At 36.1% G+C, this 14,362-nt stretch overlaps 1 protein-coding gene and 1 long non-coding RNA gene across 2 annotated transcripts in view; one reads left to right on the top strand and one right to left on the bottom strand.

The window, feature by feature from the left end:
- LOC121408628 (serine/threonine-protein phosphatase with EF-hands pef-1-like) overlaps positions 1-14,362 on the top strand; it is a 77,323-nt gene that overhangs the window by 52,349 nt on the left and 10,612 nt on the right. The window lies entirely within an intron of this gene.
- LOC121408630 lies at positions 1,287-13,564 on the bottom strand. The gene is made up of 2 exons (XR_005969067.1): positions 13,244-13,564; positions 1,287-1,585 (listed from the first exon to the last, which is right to left on the bottom strand). It is a non-coding gene; the product is annotated as an uncharacterized LOC121408630 (long non-coding RNA).

Raw genomic sequence — 14,362 nt, 5'->3', positions numbered from 1 at the left:
TTTTTTAGAGGGAAAAATATGAATTTCAGCCAAAAAAGTAAAAAAGAGTGTGAAATAGATAAATGCATTATAAACACACACATCTTTAAATATAATAAATACATAATAATAACATTATTAGTCCAGGTATGGATCTTCATTCTTGTCATAGTCTTTTATATGATGGATGCATAATAAATGTGTGGATAAAAAATTATCGCACTAAGTACGGACTGGGGTAAGTTGAGCCAAACAGCATGGGGCAAGTTGAGCCATGGTAATTTCTATGGTAATGTATCTTAAAAAACAAACCATAAAATTCGATTGAAATGCTGGCTGAAAGTAGCAAATTTACATGACTGCTCTTTTCCTTTTAAAGGATGTTAGTATTTATAGAGAATTAGCAAGTGAAATGACTTTAAACAAATGACATGCTAGTTCTCCCCTCATACATTTTGTACATAGTTTTTGTGGCTCAACTTACCCCAGAAGGTGGCTCAAACTTACCCCATATATGGGGCAAGTTGAGCCATTTGACATCGTTTTTTTCAAAGGTCACAATGACTTTCAGTGTGGGGATAGAAAGTTATATATAGGTGGAAAATATTTCAGAAGAATTAAATTTCAAGGCAAGGTACTTATTTCGACAAGATTATTAACCATATCAATTCTAACATGCAAAAAGCAAAAACTGTCACAACTTACCCCGCCTTCCCCTACTGTACAAAGTAAAGCAAAAAAGTGTCTGGTTAAGTTCTCACTTTAAAAAAAAGTTATTTTACTTTACTAATTCATGACACAAATAAAAATTCATTTTATTTTACAGAATATATGCATCAACCATAAAAATACATGTATGCAAAGAAACTTTACTTTGACCTCTCTATGTGACCTAGATGGTAAATGACAAGTGACTACAGTTTTTGTTTTTTAGTAAGAAGTAAAGAAAAACTAGCCAATCTTAGCTTGTTATTTTCCATTCCTGATTATACTACGCTAGACTATACATCAAAATTTAAATCTTAAAAAAAAAATTCTTTATCTAAATCAAAAATTACAAAGTGACCAGGCAAACTATTTCTAGCAGCTTTGAGTATAATTCGCATATCTATTCCTTCTCCTGGCATGATTTCTAAGGACTTCTATCACATTATATCCATGTTTTGCTTTGTCTCTCCAATCCTCTAACTTATCAATATGAGCCCAAACCCATTGGGTTTTTCCTTTGGTTATCTCACTTGCATAATACTCCAACTCCTCTGGTTTAGCTCTCTTTCCGAGATCTCTGATTACTAATTTTTTGTGGGATTCCACATTTCCTTGCCCCAAGTACATGGAAAACTCAAGGTAAGGGTCATACCTTGTCAGGCGAGCATTCAGCTTTGATCGTATCGTGCTCCTAGCATTTGTGGAGTTCTTTGTTGAAAATACTTCCACCAGGCAATGGTTACGATGTTCGATTTTCAATCTGGCGTCTAGCTTTCTAGGGTCCAAAGAAATGCAGTGTATCTCTGGATCGAAGTACGGTTCTTGGCCTGCCATGGCTTGGAGTTGTCAAACTGATTAAAATGAACGACTGTTGATTGTTGGCACCAATGAGTTTTTCCTGAAGATAAATAGAAATTGTAACCATTCTTTGACATTCCATATTACAAAAGTGCTGAATTAAATGCGAAATTATTTATGGCAATGGCTGTAAAACTCATATCATACCATGATGAATTGTTAGCATTTATAATGAGAGATACTGAAATGAAATTTCTTTAAAATTTGGTATGTATTAAGTCTTTCTTTTTAGGTGGTCTGTCTTTGACAGATCACCTCTTAATTTCGTCAGAATTTTCTTTTTATTTCTTTCTTTATTTTTACGGATTTTCTTGTCGCCAAGTTATCTCAAAATGGACTTGGTCAATTTCATTGAATTTCATGTCATCTATAGGATCTGTCATGGACACGTCAAAATAAGCTTTTCAAGGTCATCAGGTCATGATGACGTCATCTAGGCGCCATTTTGTAAAATCACATTATCAATCATATCTCCATTATCAATTATCAAAAATCAATCAAATTAACATCACATCAACTTCAAGTTAAGGGTCATCAGGTCATGTCATCAAAGGTCACCTGGAGGTCACGACGCGCGCGTACGCGCGCGTCAAAATTTTAAAATGCTCAAAATCACTTTTTGACCGAACGAGAGTACGTTTTAGGTCATTTTAAGCATTTCAAAAATTTTGCGCGCGCGTTTCCGCGCGTAACGCCTTAACGCAACGCAGAAACACCGTTTTTTTTTACATCATTTCATTGATAATAAAATTCTGAACAATTTGATACCTTGATCAACCTTCTACGACCATTAATAACGAAATTAACACCCGTTAAAGTTTGCAGCACGTGTGCGCGCGAGCTCTCACTATAGGCCATATATGGGCAAAAACATGCCTATTGAAAATTCACTGTAGCTCTTTAAATAATCCGTTGACCCCCAATTTTTTTTTCATATATCGATAGAGTATGAGTTGTAAATTTGATTTCATGTCACCATTGTCCCTAAATTATATCGTGACGTCATCAAAATGGCGCCTAAACTAAAAATTTCATTTTTTCAAAAATGACGTCATCAAATTTATGCAAATTTGGTTGTAACTTCTCGAATATAGATCATTTTTCGCCCAGATTTCGATATGTTGTAGTTTAGAATGTACTCTTTCTCCTCAGTTTCATGAATTTTCGTTTTGAGAAACGCATCATTGCGTAAAACAGCGATAAAAAGAGGCATGTCATTTTTCCTCATTTTGCGTGTAATCTCTATGGGACATGACTTTTTCTCAAAACTAGATTCGACATTCCGCTATTTCGTAAGCCATATCTCAATTTTTTCTTGTCAGTTTTCCTTAAGCTTTTAGTATGTTGTAGCTGAGATTCTAAGCTTTCGCAAATGTGCCCTTCATTTTTTGATCAGATGCCGGGATCATGCCCGTATTTCACTTGCAAAATTGGACTTGTAATTCTCAAAATTGCTTACGTGTATTCTCTATGGGGAATATCGTGGCTTTGACTGCTTTCTAAAGGGCGCGGGTTCGAGTCCTGGGGTGAACAAGATGATTTTTTTTCACTTTTTTTTCTTTTTGCCACTTCTTACATCATCCTTTATGATAATTAAAAGGTATAAAAGTTGAAATTTAGCAAGATAAAACAGATTATAATTGCTTTTTTCATATCACATGTGTTTTGCGTGTAATCTCTATGGGACATGACTTTTTCTCAAAACTAGATTCGACATTCCTCTATTTCGTGAGCCATATCTCCATTGTTTCTTGTCAGTTTTCCCTGAGCTTTTAGTATGTTGTAGCTGAGATTCTAAGCTTTCGAAAATGTGCCCTCCATTTTTTGATCAGATGCCGGGATCATGCCCGTATTTCGCTTGCAAAATTGGAATTGTAATTCTCAAAATTGCTTACGTGTATTCTCTATTGGGAATATCGGGGCTCAATGGATAACGCATTTGAATTGCTTTCACAGGGGCGCAGGTTCGAGTCCTGGGGTAAACAAGATTTTTTTTTCCATTTTGTTTCTTTTTACCACCTCGTACATGATCCTTCGTGATAATTTAATGGTATAAAAGTTAAAATTTCGCATGATAAAACAGATTATAATTACTTTGTTTCATATCACATGTATTGTCATACATGAAAGAGACCCTTTTAACAGTGCTTTATCATCTCCCGTCTTTCACAAGTATTCCATCCATAATGAATATTCCGTCGTCATCATGAAGATCATATTGATCTGCATGAACATGGTAATAGTGATTACAATGGCGAGAATAAAGACAGACCACCTAATTCGTCCGCATGACGAATTAAATTCTAGTTGTTTTTATTGCTTTAACGTGGAAATTGAGGGCGACACTATTCTGATCATAAACACAATGAAACTAATCTAGTTTAATCAGAAGAGGTGAAAATAATTATTCATAAATGAATTTTGGATTTTGGTTATAATCACAACTTGTATTGACTTAAGAGTTTGTGGCACACTTATGTGCAATTTTGGGTTAAGCTGCACGAATTGTGTAATTTCTAAATTGCATACCTGCAGGGGTTGTAAATTTGGTCCCTAGAGTTGTGTAAGACTCGAAAGAAAAACATCTTGAAACAATGTGATACAACCTTTTGCCTTACAGATATCTTCCAAAAGTGGTTTTTAGGAAAGCTGCATGCTGGAGAGGGGAGGGGTTATAAGATTTGGTACAGACGAGGTGTGCAGCTGAAGCCTTGAAACCAATACCTATTTGTAAAGATGTACTTAAGGCTGAAAATGAGATGATTTGAACAGATCAAGGAGTTGGAGAGCCATCTAACACATTCCCTCTAAAGCTGCTTTGATATTTAGATATGTCAGGCATGTGTTGATGTGGATTATTTTTACAGATTGTAGACAAAAGATTCCTACTTGACTACAGACTTTCTGGGCAGATAATAGGAAATTTGCTTTTCGCTGCCTCTGGTCGGATATTATGAGCAGACACATTGCTATTAAATTTTTATGGGGAGAGCAAAAATAAATCATGCAATATTTGGAATTAATCCATTGTATGCATGTGGCTGCTACTGTTCCACATAACATCAGATAAATTCGCTCAAACTGATTTTAAAAGGATGGACCAGGCTGAAAGTATTTATATCTAAATAAATAGAGTAAAATTCACAAAATTTCATCGAAATTTGATAAAAAATAACGAAGTTCTTGAAAAATAATGATAATAATAGACAGTTCTTGTATAGCGCGTAGCACATTATAAATAACGTCTCTATGCGCTTCCAAAGGACTTGGATATTATTACATTTTTGTCTCGCCTGCATAGCCTGCATAGCAGAGCAGCGGCGTCAACATCAAATCTTAACCTGAGGTTAAGTTTTTGAAATGACATCATGACTTAGAAAATGTATGGACCTAGTTCATGAAACTTGGACCTAAGCTTAATGAAGTATTACTGAACATCCTGCCTGAGTTTCAGGTCACATGACCAAGGTCAAAGGTCATTCAGGGTCAATGAACTTAGACCATGTTGGGAGGATTATTTTCAAAATCTTAACTGAAGGTTAAGTTTTTGAAATGACATCATAACTTAGAAAGAATATGGATCTAGTTCATGAAACTTAGGCATAAGATTAATCAAGTATTAGTAAACATCCTGCTCGAATTTCAGGTCACATGACCAAGGTCAAAGGTTATTAGGGTCAATGAACTTTGGTCAAATTGGGGTATTTGTTGAATAACCATCATAACTTAGAAAATTTATGGATGTAGTTCATAAAACTTAGACATAAGAGTAATCAAGTATCACTGAACATCCTGTACGAGTTTCAGGTCACACGACCATGGTCAGTGGTTATTTAAGGTCAATGAACTTTGGCCGTTTTGGGGGTATTTGTAGAATTACCATCATAACTTTGAAAATTTATGGATGTAGTTCATAACACTTAGACATAAGAGTAATCAAGTATCACTGAACATCCTGTACGAGTTTCAGGTCACACGACCATGGTCAGTGGTTATTTAAGGGCAATGAACTTTGGCCGTTTTGGGGGTATTTGTTAAATTACCATCCTTACTCCGAAACTTTATGGATGTAGTTCATAAAACTTGGACCTAAGAGTAATCAAGTATCACTGAACATCCCCTGTGAGTTTCAGGTCACAAAACCAAGGTCAAAGGTCATTTAAGGTCAATAATCTTAGGCCATGTTGGGGTAATTGTTGAATTGCCATCATAACTTTGACAGTTATGGATAATGTAAATGAAATGTGGACATGTGTGTAGTTGACAAGTCTTAAGTCACCGTTCAAATGTCATTTATGGTCAATGAACGTGGTATTATGTCATATGAATGGTGTTTTTGTGAATGATTATTCAATTGTAATTTCCAAGTTAGCACTGCTGCTATATTAAAGGTAAGTCCACCTCAGAAAAATGTAGATTTGAATAAATAGAGAAAAATCAGACAAGCACAATGCTGAAGATTTCATCAAAATCGGATGTAAAATAAGAAAGTTATGACATTTCAAAGTTTCGCTTATTTTTAACAAAATTGTTATATGAAGGAGCCAGTTACATCCAAATGAGAGAGTTGATGATGTCACTCACTATTTCTTTTGTTTCTTATTGTTTGAATTATACAATATTTCAATTTTTACGATTTTGACGATTAGGACCCCCATGCCTGAAGCACAAAATGTTAAAATAATGGAATTCCACGTGTTCAGGGAGGAATGAAACTTCATTTCACATGACAATGACGAGAAAATCAAAATATTTCATATTTCAAACAATAAAAAACAAAAGAAATAGTGAGTGAATGACATCATCGACTCTCTCATTTGGATGTAGCTGGCTCGTTCATGTAACTGTTTTTGTGAAATGAAGCGAAACTTTAAAATGTCATAACTTTCTTATTTTACATCCGATTTTGATGAAATTTTCAGTGTCATGCTTGTTGGATTTTTCTCTTTTTATTCAAATCAAGTTTTTGTTGGGGTGGACTTGTCCTTTAAAGGAAACCAAAACCCAAGAAGAAAAGTAAAATTATTGGAAAGAGTAAAATGACAGGAACAATTTAAAAAAAATTTCATCAAAATCGGTTATGAAATAAGCAAGTTATGGACGATTAAAAAGTCTTGTTGTACTTACTATGTAGATCCTCAAATTGGCAAACGTGCTTCAAAATGGCTGATTTTGTGGACAACTCTCCATTTGTTTTGTACACATATTTTCAGATTTTCCCCTTTATTTTACATATTTCACATTATCTCCTCTTGACCTTGACATATATGGTGTGGATTATATTTTCCAATGACATATGTTGCGCTCAGAAGGAGGCAAGATGCAATTTGAAAGATAATGAGGAAAATCTGAAAATTTGTGTACAAAACAAATGGAGAGTTGTCCACAAAATCAGTCATTTTGAAGCATGTTTGCCAATTTGAGGATGCCCATAGAAAGTACAACAAAAGTTTTCAAACTCCCATAACTTGCTTATTTCATAACCGATTTTGATGAAACTTTTTTTAAATTGTTCCTCTCATTATACTCTTTCCAATAAAATTACTTCTCTTCTTGGGTTTTGGTTTCCTTTAAATTGCGAAATGCAGGCGAGACTGCCAGAGGCGTTCCACTTGTTATTTGAATTTATCAATAAGTTTATCAATATTTTGTGAAAATAGTTATATGCACATCGTCATGTATATTCATTAGGTTAGCTTACCCAATTAAGAAAGCCATAGAAATTCCTATTTTTCCCGTTCAGGAGACCCTCAAATTTGTGATTTCTCATTCCATAGAGTGCCATCATGAACTACTCAGCAGGTCGGAGCGGCAAGCTCGATTGGCACAGAGCCAAATATGCTGGGCTGCCGATATGAGTTCCGGAGACCCCTTTTTTATGATCGGTTCCATGGTATTGCATTTTTAACAATCATTCCGGGGACCCCTGCTTTAAGACCAAGATTTAGTTCCAGATCCCTAACCGGCTCCGACTTTGTCGCGGCACATAGGTATGATGTTATAGTTCTAGCCCCTTCATGCACTCTGTGTTTGCTCACTTGGTTTGGAGTTGCACTTCCATATTGAACCCTGGCTGAGCAGTGATCAGCACTGTATGCACATTCAAGTAAATTTTAAAAGGACACATAATACTCATTGATTATTCATAATATACAAGCATTTAGAATTTTAAAAAATAAAAAAAACTAGAATTTTAATTGTATCCCCCGAACAGAGTTCGGAGGATACTGTGGATTTAGCCTCGTCGCGCCGCATCCGCCGCCACCACAGAGATTTCCCTGTGAGCGCTCTATCAGCTGCATTTCTTCTCCGATCATCTTCAAATTTGGCATGATGGTGGAGTTTGGTATAGCGAAGCCGCCTTTTAATTTTGGTGTGGGCAGAGGTCACATGGTAAGGTCGAAGGTCATTTTCAGGTCAACATTAAAGTTTACATGCAAGATTCTCTTATGACAGCTAACTCCGCAACCGTAAGTCACTTTTCAACCAAACTTGGATGGTAGATGGATTTGGGGTACCTGCATGTTATGCTGCAGTCGGAGGTCACATGGTAAGGTCAGAGGTCATTTTCAGGTCAACATTAAAGTTTACATGCAAGACTCTCTTATGACACCTAACTCCGCATCCGTAAATCACTTTTCAACCAAACTTGGATGGTAGATGGACTTGGGGGACCTGCATGTTATGCTGCAGTCAGAGGTCACAGGGTAAGGTCAAAGGTCATTTTCAGGTCACTATTGAAGTTTACATGCAAGACTCTCTTTCTCCGCAACCATAAGTCACTTTTCAACCACATCTGGATGTGCTTGGGGGACGGGCATGCTAGGGTCATTGTCGCCATGATAATTGTATTTATTTTTTTTAATTCTGTGTGAGCTCTATATATCGCAATGATGGATGACACGGTGGGTTCGGGGGATACAAGTGCTTGGCTGCGCGACCCGCCGAGCATCTGTTGTTCGGCATGAGGATGAATTAGGTGATCCGTCTCAGATTTCGTGATCACGAAGACAATCAGCATGTTGTATTGAGATCAATATGATCATCATGATGAAAACTGAACTTCTCTTACGAAAAGAATGTGTTGAATTATTGAATTCTCTTGAAAAAAGGGAAATGAGAAAGTTTTTTGAAAAAGTGTAGGTCATACACATATTGTACATAATAATAAGCATTAATTTTTATAGCGCAGTTTTTTTCTTAACTAAAGAGATATGTTTTTTAATTTTGATTTGAAGAGAGCCAAGGATGGAGAGCTTCTTATATCAATTGGCAGGCTATTCCATAGTTTGGGTGCAGCAAGTGCAAATGCCCGATCACCAAGTGTGACTTTTGTTTTGTGAAATCGGATCTGAAACAATAATTTATCTGTGGCACTTTGCAGGGTTCGACTGTGTGATTGGGTTTTAAGTTTTAGTAATTCTGTAATGTAATATGGGGCTTGACCGATTAATGATTTATATACAAATAGAATTTTTAATGGAATTCTTTGATGTACAGGCAACCAGTGGAGTTCTCTCAGAAGAGGTGTAGTGGAACTGAACTTTGGGACATGGTAGATAAGTCTTGCACATGAATTTTTGAATCTATGTAACTTAGAAATGAGACTATGAGGCATTTCAAACAACAAACTATTACAGTAATCAAGCTTACTTGTAATCAGAGCATTTGCCACCAGTTTGATGCTTTCTTGATCAAAGTATTTGCGAATGCGACGAAGGTTATAGAGGAGATAATATGTTGATTTGCATACATTTGTGACCTGGGTTTCCATATTGAGGTTTGTATCAAATAAACTCCTAAATTCATTGCAGTATCAGATGGTTTGACATTGGATACTCCAATTTTTATAAAGTTGATGTTAATTTTAGAGATCTGCTGTGAGGTGCCAATGAGCAGAAATTCACTTTTGCTATCATTTAATTTCAGATTATTATTGAGCATCCACCTACGAATGAAAAAGATACATTGTTCTAGCCTTGAAACACTTGTGTCTGCAGAGGTAGAAGATGGCCTAAATGATATATACAATTGTGTGTCATCGGCATAACAATGACAAGAAACTTCAAGAAAATTATTCTGAGTGCTATTAATAAGGCTACTTGTGTATAAAGCAAAAAGCAAGGGACCGAGTCGTGAGCCCTGGGGCACGCCAGAAGGTACTGGGAAAGAATCTGAGAAAGTACCATCAATAACAACTTTTTGATGCCGATCAGACAAGTATGACTTGATCCACTTGAGAGCAACACCATTGATACCGAAACAATTTTGCAAATTTTCCAAAAGTCTGGTGTGGTCTGTAGTATCAAATGCGCTAAGTCTAGTAATACTAGATTAGTGACTTTCTGATTGTCTGATTGTCCATTGTCATCAGAATATCACACTTAATCCTAACTAGCGCAGTTTCTTTACTATGATATTGTCTATATGCGGATTGGTTGGATGGAAGAAGTGAATTGCTATTGAGAAACTGTAAGATTTGTTGAGTGGCTGCACCTTCTACCAATTTTGAAATGTATTGTAACTTGCTTACAGGTCTTAGATTACAGAATTCAGGATCTAGACCTGGCTTTAGGGTGAAACCAGGGCTACTTACCATTCATTAGGAAAATGACCTGTAGACAGGGAAACATTGATCATAGACGTAAAAACAGGAAGTATAACATCGATATGTTTCATAATAATATTTGTTGGAAATGGATCAGCAAAGCAAGACTTCTTAGTGAGCTTCATCACGAGTTGCCTTACTTCTCGTTCTGATAAAAGTTTGATTTTTTAAAACCCAATATTTTCGGGTGCTGGAGATAAGCCAGATGAATCAGTATCAATACCATCATAAATCAAATTTATATTGGATTGAATATCACTGTGAATACTAAGAACTTTATCATGAAAGAATATTCCTGTGTCATTCACAAATGTCATCCTATCAATGTTACATGGCACCACTGGATGTTTGTTAGAGACATTCAGCAGAGATTTAACAATGGTGAACAAGCCTTTTACGTCATCCTTGTTACGTGCTATCAAGTCTTTGTGATAGGTTTTGTGAGCAGCATTTTAAACATGAAATGCTGTGTTACGAGCTTTCTTATACTCGTTCAGACATTGATCGGTTCTTGTTCTATGCCATTTCTTCTCTGCTTTACGTCTCTGCCTTTTTGCTTCTCGGACCTCGTCTGTATACCATGTTACATGAGGGCGAGCAACTACCCGCTTCAAAACCAAGGGAGCATGCTTATCTAAGAGGTTCCAGAGTGTAATATCATACAAGTTTGCCAATTCAGAAATATCTTGTGATACATGTAAATTTCTACATAGCGTACTATCTGCAAGCTCTTTGTTAAACACTGCAGTGTTAATATGGGAGTATTTACGATACAACACAATCTTGTCAGTCAAAAATGGTTTACATGTGTTGAGATTGCACATGACTGGAAAGTGATCTGAAATAAGATATTTACATGGCCATGGCTGAACCAACAATTACATCGTCAGATTGGCGACAAATAAGGAGGTCAAGCGTGTGACCTTGAGAATGAGTAATAAAATTTACAAACTGAGTACAACAGAGTGATTCAAGAAGATTTTTAAATGACTTTGATTCTGTTGAGTTTACATCAACTTGGATGTTAAAATCACCAGTTATTAAGAGTGGAACATTGGACAGTAGGTGATCTTGGATGTATTCATTAAATTGAGAAAGAAACGATGCAACAGACACTGGATGAGACTCTGAATATGGGGGTCTGTACACATTAATCAATTTAAGATGAAATAATTTGCATACAATATCATACTCGGCAAACTCAAATGATTCCTTCTGACCAGCGGCAACCTGATGAGCATCGATAGGATTTTTGAAAAGAAGACCTGTACCCCCACCACGGTGACCAGTCCTTGGTTGATGGAGAAACCGATATCCAGCGGGAACAAACTCTTGCAATACTGCAGAGTCGTTCTCAGTCAACCAAGTCTCCGTGAGCGTAACTAAATCAGCTTTACTTTCATTGACAAAGTCATTGATCGCATTTGTTTTGTGACGAACAGAGTGTGTACATACGCGTGTACATTAAAAGGGATTTTAATCTCTTTTATTGTCCAATGCTTTATTTTATATACATTGTAATGGTCATAAAGGACTGTTTATGAAATGTTGAAAAGAAAAAAAAAGGAAAGAAAAAATTCTCATGTTCACCCCTGGGCTCGAACCCTGGACCCTAAAAACGCAAGTCTGATGCCTTACCAATTGAGCTACACTGTTTCCCATAGACTTTACAAAGAAGCGAATTAAGAGGATCTCAAATCCAATTTTGCAAGAGAAATACGGGCATAATCCCAGCATCTGATTGGAAAATGTCGACCACATTTATGATAGCTTACAATCTCAGCTACAACATACTGACAGCTCAAAGAAATCCACCAAGAAATGGTGGAGATATGGCTCGCGAAATAGAAGAATGTAAAGTTCAGTTTTGAGAAAAGACATTTCCCATAGAGATTACACGCAAAATGAGCAAAAATGACATGCCTCTTTAAATCGCAATTTATTAGGATGACCCGTTCTTTAAAATGTAAGTAAAGCCAATTCATTAGCTGTGAGTCCTCAGCTACAACATACAAGAAATTGAACGAAAATTGACCAATATTTACGGAGTTACGGTCAAATTTGCATAATTATGATGAAGTCATAAGTAGCAATATGGGAATTTTGAGTTCCGACGCCATTTTGATGACGTCATGATAAATATTAGGGTCAAATGTGACATGAAATCACATTTCCCATCCATACTCTATTCGAATATGAAAAAAAAAATGGGGGGTCAACAGACTTCCTGAAGAACTATAATGAATTTTGTTTAGGCATGTTTTTGCACGTTGTGTATGGGTTGTGCGCACGTGCGTGCTATTAACTTTGATGGAGGCTAATTCCGTTGTTACTTGTCATAGAAGGTTGATCAAGGTATCAAATTACTCAGAATTATGTTATTGATGCAATAGCAAAAAATGGCGGTTCTATGTTGTATAGTGCTGTTACGTGCGAGAGCGAGCGCTATACTGTGCGCATGCGCAAATTTTTGAAATGCTTAAAATGACCTGATTCGTACTCTACTTTGGTCAAAAAGTGAATTTGAGCATTTTCACGCGCGTGTCGTAACCATTGACATGGACAGTTGACACTTGACCTGAAGTAAATGTGATGTAAATATTGTTAATTTTTGATTATGAAGATATGATTGATAATGAGATTTTACAAAATGGCATGTAGATTACGTCACAATGACCTTTTGACCTTGAACTTGTCATACAGATGACATGATCAGAGATGCCAAGTTCAAAGACCAGCTATGCGTGAGATTTTCTGTGAATCTGAGTGAGATCACAGACGTTGTGTACAATGTATATGGGGATAGGCTGTGAAAGTTGCGTGAGACAGAGATTTGAGGGGATGAACAAGAGTCCAAAATGCTTGAGTCTCACGCATTATGCGTGAGAATTGGTAGCTCTGCATGTTAAGTCTCCGTATCTGATGATACTTTGAAGATAATTGATGATGTAGATTTTGTGCTAACAAGAAAAAGGTGGCAAATAAAAATTAAGAAATAAATAAATAATAAATAAAAAAGAAAATTTGTACAAAATTAATAGTTGATCTGTCGATTGACAGATCACCTAATAAACTGAAAAGAAACCTTACCTTCAAAACATTGAAGTGTAATAATTCACTCAATGACTCAATCTCTTGGCCAAGTGTATATCCTGTCAAAGTCCCTTCAATCAATGATGCTCTCTTTCAAGGGAGAGGGGCTATAACTGAAATTAAGGTGCCAAATTCTCTTCCTGAACTTAGTAACTCTTCCGTGATTGGGCATTTATTAATGGATCGGCAAGGAGAGCTGAGTGATTTCATGAACTTTTTAGTGGGAATTCCCAATCACAAAGGAGGCACAATTGAAAAGGCGCCAAAATCGTTTCCTGATCAAGATGATGTTTGATTCCACATTTGTTTTCCTTTTTTTTTAATACAAATGAAGCATGTGGGGAATTCCAAGTTATAGATAAGGAATAAATGTAGTCTGCAAGTGCAGACTCAAACTTGACAATTTAACAAATATATACCATCTGTAAACTAGATTGAAGACCAAACTCTCTATATGCATAGATCCTTTGGTCTGAGTCAAATGATGATAATTGAAAGAAGCAGCCGCAGTATTTTAGTGAATCTCACCGTCTTAAGGGCTGCATTATATGTACTTTGCTGAAACAAAGGTCTGTGCCCACAGACTAGCACAAATGTAAGTGCCAAGAAAGTGGCTTCCAGTCTCATCCAAGTGATATTCATGACTTGAGATGTTTTGCATATTTAATGAGCTTGATGCGGACCAAAACACCTCTTTTCATTTGGTTATTGCTGCTCTAATTGTGCATGGAATTTCATGAATTTGGTACCATTGTAAAGAAGAAGAATCATTCTTTCAGGTTATGTGTTTGGATTTATTCAAAGATCTTGTAATATAGGTTAAAATTTTGATCTAAAATATGCTACAAAATAAATATTTTCACCTGACAAAAGCTACTATTTTCACACTTTATTTTTGTTTGAGCCCAAATGATTTTTATATCATGATAAAGCTGAATATGTACTTTGCAATGATATAGGTTTCAAAATAAGAATTGGTATAATTGGGTCAAGATCACACTTTTCATTTGCCAAGTACATAAAGCAGTTTGAAAACAAGAATACTGCACTCTGATTGGTCAAAGAGACCACACAATGACAAATTCCAACGGTCTCAATGCCTGGGTTCGTGGGAAG

Source organism: Lytechinus variegatus, chromosome 2 (genome assembly GCF_018143015.1).
Source record: "Lytechinus variegatus isolate NC3 chromosome 2, Lvar_3.0, whole genome shotgun sequence".
In the NCBI taxonomy this organism is placed as follows: Eukaryota; Metazoa; Echinodermata; class Echinoidea; order Temnopleuroida; family Toxopneustidae; genus Lytechinus; species Lytechinus variegatus.
Note: the sequence above shows the minus strand (reverse complement) of the source record. Positions and strands in the feature narration are given on the sequence as shown.